The sequence below is a fragment of the Emydura macquarii genome, unplaced genomic scaffold (assembly GCF_026122565.2).
Source record: "Emydura macquarii macquarii isolate MOO-44397 ecotype Brisbane River unplaced genomic scaffold, CSIRO-AGI_Emac_v2 contig_2863, whole genome shotgun sequence".
NCBI classification, from domain to species: Eukaryota; Metazoa; Chordata; order Testudines; family Chelidae; genus Emydura; species Emydura macquarii.
The window spans coordinates 902,860-912,896 of NW_027133000.1; positions in this window are offsets into that span (position 1 = coordinate 902,860).

A 10,037-nucleotide genomic window follows, 5' to 3' on the forward strand; every position below is an offset into this window, starting at 1 on the left:
AAGCAACACATGTATCCTCAGACTGTTATTGTCAATTATTGGGATTGCATACACAGCTTGATCGTGATGCACTGTTATATTCAGATGAATATAAATTACAAACAATTCACTTTATTCACAAAACTTCTGATAACAATTCAAAAATTAATCCTAACTGGAAACAGAAAATTCAAGATAAACTGAACACATAATGCAAAATAGATTCTCAGTTGGTTCATTGTTTCTTCCAGAGCATCAGTATCTCACAAAGATGAATCCCTCAATTTCAGATATAAATGTAAAGTTTATGAATAATACTAATACAGTGTTATATTGCACTGTACAGGCATTTACTGTCCAATGCATATTGGACTAAATTCATACCTTGATATAAGCAGCTAGAACTAATTTGATATCCATAAACTGAAATCCACTGTATATACTGTATATTGAGAGGAATGTCAGGGATTTCAGAAGTGAATGTTTTATCTGCCATGGTATTCTTTTACAGACAACTGAAATACGACTCTGGACATATGAAATAACAAGCATTCCTTGGAGTGTAGAGGTACTCTGTCTACAGTGAGCATTCACAAATGCTTTGCTATGGCTGATTACCCTTATCATGCTGGCTTTTGGAAAACGGATCCTTTATAGGTAATACCAGCATGTCCTCTCCTAAAATATTGCAATGCCCCATTTCGGCCATTATGGAATTTGTAATCATCAGCAATAGACTTCATTTTGCCAACTGGAAATTTTCAGTTTGCTGCATCATCAGGATTTGAATATGTCACATCTTCCCCACCACAGCCAGTTGAAAGGCAAGGACTGTAGGAGCAGCTGTCAATATTGCAAGAAACAACTGATGATAGCACCCAGTGACAGCAGTAACCTATGGAAAGCAATAATGACCTGGAGAAAAGGCATTCACAGAAGACAATGGTCCACAGTCCTTCATAGTGTCTCACATTATTTAGTACACAGACAGTGCTGCCTGCAGCAAACTACTCTCAAAGCCAGCAATATTTAAAGAGCATCCAGAACAAATTAGGCAGCTGTGGAAAAAATGTGTTTCATTATAGTAGAAATGCTGTCTATGAAAATAGTTTAATCTCAGATTGGACAACTTGCAAGCATCTAACTAACATCGGCTATACAGGAAAGGTGTCAATTTGGTCTAGTACAATGCATGTATGCAACAACCTGTGGTGACATAATATGTGAGAAAAAGAGGTGAATTCTACCATTGCAACTATAGAAACATTAGAAAGGAATGATTTATACCGTATCTAGAAGGGTAGCTGAATTGGCAATTCAGAATGCTTAAGATACCATTGGGCATTCCAATACCTGTGTGTAAATCTGGAGTAACTACATTGGATTCAATGGAATTGGCTTCAAGGCGGTTACTCCAGATTTATGCCAGTGTTGCTGAGATCAAAATCTGTCTCTTTGACTTAAATAGAAGCTTCCAGTGACTAGTTGATCAATACAAATTAACCAGCATAACAGTCAACAAGAAAGTCACAGAAATCATCTGCTATCTGATAAGGCTCATAAGGAAAGGTGGGCGAGACCTGTCAGGTTGACTTGTCCATCTCTTTGCCAGTGCAGGACTGTTCCCTCCAGCATAACTTTGAATGCTTTGTCCAGTCTAGTTTTAAATGACTTGAGATATGAGGCTTCCACCACTTCCTTAAGGAGACTTTTCCACAGTTTATGAGACCTCAGGGTTAGAACATTCTTTGCCAGGCCACGAGTAGTCTCTGTGTTTGTGGACAATACATGTGCTCATTCCAGGTATTGGACTGGTTTTCATCTTGCAATTTACTTATTGCTTGAATTAATAACAACCATTTGATCCAGAAAAAGAAATATTGGCCTGGATCCTCAGCTGGTCTAAATAAGCATATAGTTCCAGTGATTTAAATGGAAATATACTGTGTTATATCAAATGTGGATCTGGCTCAGAAATGTAAATTCGGAGCAAGGCAAATACCAAAAAAATCTGTTACCACATAGTGTGCCACCATTTGCCCAAGGTTCACATCTTTTACCTTCGATGGTATACATTTTGGTCCTGATTATTAGTCAGGCCTGAATCCAGCTCCAACATTGCTGACACAATTTGGTGCCCATCCTTAAATACTGGTGCAATTAATTGGGTCTACGATTTCTCCCAATTAGATACTTATCTACTTGTGTTGTGGGTGCAAACAGGTCATTAGGTAAATCTGAGCATGTTTTATTAAGCCTGCAGTTAACCGAGAGTGCAACATTCCACCTGCAATATTGGAGGCTGTTTTTTTTTTTTTAAATGTAGGTTTGTACATAATAAACAGTAATAGATATATTAAGCTATGCACTTAGCGAAAAGTACAAGAGTGGAAATACTGCATAATGTAATGTGACCCTGTTAACATTACTGTTGGAGTCTTAACCTGGGACTTTCCTAATATTTTATGATTTTTTCTCCTATTTCTGATATTGAGGCCAGATTTTGACAGGATTTTCTTATGAGTGTTCATTGCAACATGTATCATCTGTCCCCTGCAAATTATCACAGCAGCCAGTCCTTGGTCAGGTGAGGCTGTGATAATCATTCCAGAGCTTTGCAATTGTACAGCAATTTCTGGGTTCAGATTTGTGGACAAAAATTAACTAAAGAATCTTCACCACAGCTCGGAGAGAGAGGTAAGTAATAGTATCATTTATCATCATTCCCATTTCACAGTCAGAGAAAATGAAACACAGAAAAGAAATGACTTGCCCCAGTCCACGCAAGATAAGCACTTTGGGCCATGAACATGTTTTTGTTGTGTGTTTGTACACTGCCTAACACAATGGAGCCCTGATCTATGATTGGGACACCTAGGTCCTAACCATAATAAAAAATAATGAATAATAACTTTAAACATCAGCTCCGCCAAGAAGCAGAGGTTGTGACCTGTCCCACCAGTAAAGACTAGAGCTGCAGGGATCACCCATTATCAGGGTATTTCAAAAGAACTTAGCTTCCATTTAAGCACCAAAATAAGTGGCCACATTGTCAAAAGGGCTTCCTGTCATGCTGAGCTTTTTTTGAAAAGCTAGACCTGGTTGTCACAACAGAAGCTGCTGGGTGCTAAGCACTTTTGAAATTCTTAGGTGGGGGCCTAAATGGGAGCTGCGCTCTTTGAAAATCTGGCCCCACCTATGGTGATGAGCACTTGGAAACCCAGCACTATGTAGATACAAAAGCAAAACCTAAATATATAGACCTTGCTGCAAATGCACTGGAAATCTCCTGCTGTTCCCCACGCCTCTGGGTACAGCTGTGATCTTTCTGTTTTGATACAGGGCACCTCATCAGCCTGAAAAGTGGCTGCTTTCTGCTTCATTATTTTGTATTTTAAAAACAATTATATCGGCTATTTTGAGGAAATAACTGAGTGATTTCGTTCTTTTCTTACATCAGGGTAAATGATTGGAAATGCTGCCATAGGCCTTCAAAAACTTTAACCTGATTTGAATGCCTGAGACTGAGCTACAGAAGTATCTTAAGAAAACAAGCAGTAGCTGAAATTATCCTGAAAAATGCACTCAGGTCACAGTCACTTTTTAGCAGTGAAAGATAGGAAGGGGGCATAAACAACAGTAGGTGGAGGCAAGCCAGGAATAGGCTAGGTAAGGGCCCAAAGCAAGTTGTAAAAATAGGATACTTTGGAGCTCACTGCTGAGTAAATGACTGGCAGCAAACAATTACTTAGCACAGTTAGCCTGTTTTTCTTCTTGTGGACTATCCACAAGCGGGTTGCAATTTCTGGGGTTTATTTGTTCTTCAAATTTTTTGATAAAAGCCTTTTCAAATAAATAAATTCTGTGGATTGATCACACATATTCTAAATTTGAGCTGAATTGCTTAGTTATAACAGGTCAGAACAGTCACATGGTATAGTTTCCAGTCCCCCCGGCTGGATGAGTGTACAAGAATTTGTGCAGAAATTTGCAATGATGATGAAGGAAGAAGGACAGAATGCAGCTCCCTCTCTTCGTCTGTGTTGCGTGGACAGAACCGACACAAGTAAAATGCAGTTAGAAATTATTTTCAGTGCCTAAAATCAAGAGATATGACTCTGGATACACAGGGAAGAGATATGCCATTGCTACATAGTCACTTTTCAGAGGACAGTCTCATTTCGTTCTTCAACATGATTTGTTTAGACTACATCATTCCCTAGTTATTCACACACTGCAGCATTAGGGACAATGTAACTTCTGAATATATAAAGAGATGCTCTTGTTTTAAGGTAGATGGGGGAGCTAAGTGACAATGAGGCTCTTGTTCCTTGTCTAGGCTGCCAAACACAAAGCTGAGTGGAGAAGGAGATATATGGTTGCAAGTCCCCCAAAGCTGTGAGAGCATATGTTTCATTGGTACGGCAGATGAGTCCCGATTTTGAGACCAATATGGATAAGTTTCTGCAAGATAGTGAGCACGCTGGAAAACAGCTGTTTTAGGATGATGGTACTGTATAATGGTAGTGGTGAGGAAGCAGATCACAGGACCAAGGAGACAAGATGATCTAAGCAGGAGATTATTTCTCCAGAGAACTTAAAGGACCTGAGCCTCAAATCAGTAGGAGTTATGTGTATGCACAACTAGTGTACTGATCCAAGTTCTGAGAGTTATAATGTATGAAGAGCAGAGACAGGAAATACAAAGAGCAGAGAGAGACTAAAAATCCATATGTAATGACAAAGATGGGGCATATTGTGTACCTACATAGATGTGGGGGGGCAGGTAGGCCAAATGGTCCAGGGTCTGAGTTTTTTAAAAATGAGGGCTCAGAAAAAGCACTTAGAACAGAGCTGTGTTACTAAAATGAGAGGTGAAGCTAGGCACTACTCACTGTATAGTAGTTTAAATATGGCAGGCATAGTTTACTTTGTGTGCCTGTATAATTTGATATAAAGCTCAAGGACATGATTGTTAAATGAAACCTGCATGTTTGGTTGTCTCTGGAAAAAGTCATTAATCTTCTCTTTTTTTTTTAAAGAAAGTAGCTATATCCTGGCATAAGTGAAAGACACGGGTAGGCAGCTTCTTGTGATATCCTAGTTAGAGAATGAGTGAAGAAGCTGTTAGCCCAATAAAGGTCCATCATTAGCCCCAGCGAGGTCATCAACAGCCACCCATGGAATCTGGTTCAAGGAAGCCTTCCAAAACCCTGGTCATGAAGAGAAAAATGCCAACTACCAAAGCCAGGTGAGCTACATATGCATCTCAGGAGAAATCTTCCAGACACTATAATTACAAGGATGGTGGAATTCAGAGAGGGATGGTTCAAGAAACGAAGGGTTTTTTGGGACAAGGTCGCATGGATGAAAAACTTAAGGAAAATACAGGATAAATGGAAGCTTCTGAAGGATGTAATATTAAAGCCACAGCAGAAAACAATCCCTATCTGTAAAAGAGGAACAGAAATTATTGAACAATTATGTTTGCCTCAGACAGTTTATGAAGTCCTGAAAGGGAATAGTGCACAAGATGAGGAAATAAGGAGAAACTATATAGTACAGACAGGAGGTATTATTAGCAAAGCGTGTAATGAAAACTAAACAAGTTTTATAACCACATAAAATCAAACAGGGTGACACGGGGATGTGGAATTCTGCTTTTAGAGAAGTGGGGAGCCAAATACAAGATTACAAGAAAAAATGCCTGAAAGAGTATTTACTACAAATGATAATAGGACCAGGGAGCTTAACACAGTCTAACAGTTAATGAAGAAAGGGAGATGTCACATAGCAGAGTTAGGAAGGATCAGGTGCAAGATTATGGACCAGTTTCTGCTCTGTTACTCCAGTGTAAATCAGAGTAAATTCAGACAAGTCAGTAGATTTGCAGTAGATTTTCTCTGGTGAAACTTGCAACTTGAATCTAGCCCTCTGTAGATAACATGGACTATATATTATGAAGCAGACGGAAAAATGAAACACATTTTTCATGAAAATGTTCATGAAATTTTTTCCCTCTTTTACACTGAAAAATTTAGAATTTTGAATTTTTTTTACCAGATCTAGTATTTAAATAACCTTGGTCCAATGGTTATTCACTCAAATAAGTTAGCAGAAGTGGTATCAGAGCTACTACTGATGGATAAGATGATAGGTAAAGTGCCTGGGAACTGGGAAATGGGAAACTTTTTTCACATTACTTATGTATGTGAAGGGGAGAAAAGGATACCTAGAGGGTGTCAGGCCTGTACATTTATTTTCTGTAGATGATTAATTGCTAGTACAATTAATAAAGGGATTCAATTTAGAAATACCTAGAGGGAAGTAAGCTGATAAATACTAGAAAGCACGGTGTGATACAAAATAAATCACCTTAAACTGATTTGGGGAATTCTTTAGAATAGAGTGTGGCTGACTCTTCTGTGGCTCTGCAGGAAGGAAGAGACTTAGATTAGGTCTACACTTTGAGCTGGGGGTATAATTCCCAGGTCGAGGAGACATAATTGAGCTAGCGTGCTAAAAATAGAGGGTAGGGGCAGCAGTGCAAAGGGTGGGGGGGGGGGCGGGCTAGCCACGCCAAGTATGATCTGTGCAAGTCACTAGGCATGTACTCAGGGCAGCTAAACCTTGCTGCCGTTCGTGCTGCCACAGCTACATTCTATTTTTATTATGTCTCCTTGAGCTGGGAATTACACCTCCAGCCCCAAATGTAGATGTACCCTAAGGATCCTCTGCCCACACTTCTGATAGCTAAGTAAGAGCCAGTCAGAACTGCGGCCCCTCCTGTTATTAGGGGTTGATCCCCGAGTTGCTCTCCCTTACACTCTTGTCTACACCAGAAAGTTGTACTGCTTTAACTATGTTAGTAGTAATAGCAATACAACAATCCACTGGTGTGGACACAGCTATAATGGTATAGAGGTGCTTTATACTGGTATTAGATGAAAGCCCGTGCTGCCCTATGGGTGTAATTCATTAAGTGTAAAAAGGGCAATTGAGAATTTAAAAATTGGATGGAACAGACTATGAATCCCAGAGATGATTGAGCCTGGTGATATTCTAAGTAAAAAGAGCTCTCAACCATGCATGTTGCTATTTCCATTGTTTCATATTGTCTCCACAGACATCCTAGGCTTCAGAGTGACACAGAGGCAGAGTGACAATCCTGGAAATCTTTTTATACAGATAGCTATTTCCAGCCAGAAGGGGAATAACTGCACCAGAATAAGCTGGGATAACAGTCTCCATTATAGGGCTTTTACTATTATCACTACATAGGTAAAAGATGACACCCCCTAACTGACATAATTATACTGGTAAAACTTATAAGTGTAGACCAGCCCTGAAGAGCAACTCACTCAAAAGAGCGCAGCCATGACTCTGCTGTCCCTATGCACCCGCCAGCAGAGTGGACAAGCCATGCAGAGGAGTAGCATGAGTAGCAGTTTGCTTCCTCCTGCTGCTCCACTGGAGCTCCGGTTGGCATTGTGCCTTCCTGCGCTTAAAATGGCTCCTAGAGTGCCCTCTGAGAAGGTCTGGCTCCAAATCACTGCCAGTGCAAGCCTGCGGCTAATTTCCACTTTGACAGCAGCACCAGCTTATTGGATAAAGGAAACGCAGTGGGCATTGTCTGAGCTCACACCCCAGTTTAACTAAAGGTGTATTTTTCAATTAATTTAGTTAACTAGATCGATACAAACCACTCATGACTGAAATAAGATGATCTACTCACAAACTGCACTGGTTTAAGTCACTTCCTTACCAACTGAAGCTAAACCGTGAAACGCTACTCTTAAACTGAATTAAAAGTGCCTACAGAGAGTTTTGCTGAGGTTTAACTAATTTGGATATCAAACCAATTTAAGTTAAACCTCTGCAACTTCCGTGTGTCGGCTTTTGAAAGGCATTTGATACCGTTCAGCATGGCATTCACACAGAACAGCTAATAAACTATGTGTTACCTTTGTGATAAGAAAACATTTGTACAGCACCATCAAGTGAAAAGAGCTTTACGAACAACACGTAAGAAGAAATTCCTGCTTGCAATCTGTGGGCCTGATTCTGTCACCCTACTCATGTGGAGTAAATTCCATCACAGTGTCATGCAGCACAAGCTAGGGTAGCAGAATGAGGCCCAAAGCGGAAAGAAAGTCACTAGAAGTTGCATATAAAATAACTATATTGAAACAATCAAATGTATTGAGTAAATATGAATAATCCATGGTTAAGTGAAAGGGGATGCTGAATAAGTGTCATGCAGGTGTCAATTTTGTGTCTAATGCTACTCAGCATTTTCCTTACCAGTTTAGAAGCATAATCCAGTTTGCAGATGAGGCAAATGGAGGAGGAAATGCAAATTCCTTTAAGGACAAGATTAAAATACAGCATGACATGTGGTAGATAAGTTAAAGAATCAGACGGTAGCCAATTCAATGAGATTCAGCAAAGACCAATGTAAAGTGGTTTGTGTAACAGAAGAATTAAATGCACAAAGGTAATTCAGAGTGGGGAAATACTAGTTGCAGTGTTACTGTATGGTCTGGGGGGGCTGCAGTAGGTAATAAAATCAATGTCAGCAATGTAACACTTTCATATATGCCATATCCAATAAATTGCTATATTTTTGCTGGTCTGCACTGCCACTGTGTGCTGCCGCACTCTGAAGTATTGATATTCCACTGAAAATGTCAGCATTTCAGAGCTGGCGTGGCGGTCTTCAACTTGTTCCAACCAAATCACCCTTACTGCGATCATACCAATGAAACATCAGTACTTCAAAGAACACTGCAATGCAGGGACTGCAAAATCTGCAGTATCCTGCTGGAATCTCTGGGCTACATTGTGACTTGGGGCTACCTGTCCACCCAGGGAGTAAGAATTTTTGCTTGCAACAGGGATAACGGAGGGGAGGAATTGTGAGATGGGTTTCTCTGTAGCACAATGCACCCCAGGGCTCTTCCTCAGGTGAGGCAGTATACACACCACCCCTTGCTCAGGGCTGTGCCTTAGGGCACAATCTAGCACTCTGGTATAAATGTGTTGTCTCTGTTTTAAGGGACTTGAAAAAAATAACACCCTGCAGAAATTATTAGCTAGTTCAAAGCCATCTTATTTTGCATGTAGGAGAGCACTGAACTTGATTGCTCTTTGAGCCAGGTTATGTCCCATAACAGTGAGACAATTAGTAAGAATGTTGTGGGGAAAACAGGCAGGATAATTATGCTGCTTACTCAGCAACAGAGGCCAAACCAGTGGAGTACTTCATTCAGTTTGAGGCATCACATTTTTTTTAAAAAGACAGATTGGAGAGAGTTCATAGAAGAGCAACAAAAGTTAGAAAGGGTTTGGAAAATAAGACCTGTGAGGGAATCCTAAAAGAACTGGGCATGCTCAGTCTGGAGAAAATAAAAACTGAGGGGATACATAACTGTCTACAAATATATTAAGGAGTGTTCTAAAGAGGATTGGGACCAATTCTCGTTAGTCAATGAGGACAGAACAAGAAGTAATGTGTTTAAACTGCAGCAGGGAAAAATTAGATTAAAGCTTAGGAAAAAGTTTATAAGCGCAGTTAGGCAATGGAGCAAGCTGTCAAGAGAGGTTGTGGAGTGGCCATCACTGCAGAGAATCAAGGAGATCCCATTTGTTAGGGATGGTTTTGGAATTATTAAATAAATCCAGACTGCCACAATTCAGGGAGATGGATTAGATGACCTACTAGCAGTCTCTTCTGCCCTAAATAGTTCTGTGATTAAGTTATCAGCACTGCCCAAAGGGAATCGAGCGGTACAGGAATGAAGAAAAAAGAAGTACTACACAACTCAGGTAAAATGTTCTTAATAAGGGGTAGATTTTCTGCTACAGCCAAGATCCACTTGGGACAGTAGGGATGAGAGTTGTCAGGCTTATAGCTTCTTGATTCGCTGGTTGGCTTCCCCCCAGTTCTAGTTTCAGAGAGGGGCAGCCTATGAGTTGTTCTTTAAGTTCTGGCCAGTGAGTCCCATCACACCGCCAGCTATACTTTGGAAGTATGCAAGGATATCTTGGACATGGCT